Genomic DNA, 843 nt, shown 5'->3' on the forward strand with positions numbered 1-843 from the left:
GGAGTTTTTTCCTGCCTCCTAAAGATTTATGAGGCTGATAATGACTCTCCCTCGTGCTCCAGCACCTGATGTCTTTAGATCTGCCTTGGGAGGTGGATGGTGAAGTGCAAACCAGAACCTCCCGCCACAATCAGCAGCCTCAGCACCGGGCTCTTTGTTCCCAGTCACTCTTAATTTCCTGCTTTCTATTGTCTCTTGGAGAAGTGATGGAAAGGAGGGCAGGAATAGTGATTATTTAATTGCTTTCAAGATCTCAAACAAACCAGAACAGAGGTTATCTGCCCCAAACCTCTCCTTTTTGGTTTTCCTCCTCCAGTCGTCATCACTGGGTCACTGCAGAGGAAGAGGCTGTGGCAGGAGCCACCTGTATTGCACCAGTCCCCAGAGACCCCAAATATTTCGACATCACCTTCCCACCTCTGCCAGGTGTGAGGAGCAGCAAGGACCTGCCTTGGCTTGTCTTTGGAGGCAAGGTGAAAAATCCTGGGGTCATGGCATGGCCATCATGCTGCCATCACCCCGTCCATCTCCTGGTGGCCCTGGAGACATCAGGAGAAGCTGAGCCTATGGCTGAACCAAAATGTTGCTCCTACAGCAGGAGCCAGTGAGTGAGGCCACGGCTGTGTTAGAAGAAGCCAAGGGGTCCTGAGGGATGTTTCCATCTGGAAGCCCCGTGAATCCAGGCAGGTCCCACCACGCTCTGGGGGAATCAGGGTCCCTACACATGTCCCTGGGCCCCTGTTTTGGGCACCCTCTGCCACGCACCCACAGCCTCTGAGAGCAGCAGAGGCTCCAGTGCCAGGCACGCAGCACCCAGAGATTCCCGGCTGGGCTCGCCGGGGG

Source organism: Manacus vitellinus, unplaced genomic scaffold, assembly GCF_001715985.3.
Source record: "Manacus vitellinus isolate BGI_N305 unplaced genomic scaffold, ASM171598v3 scaffold_24_pilon, whole genome shotgun sequence".
NCBI lineage: Eukaryota > Metazoa > Chordata > Aves > Passeriformes > Pipridae > Manacus > Manacus vitellinus.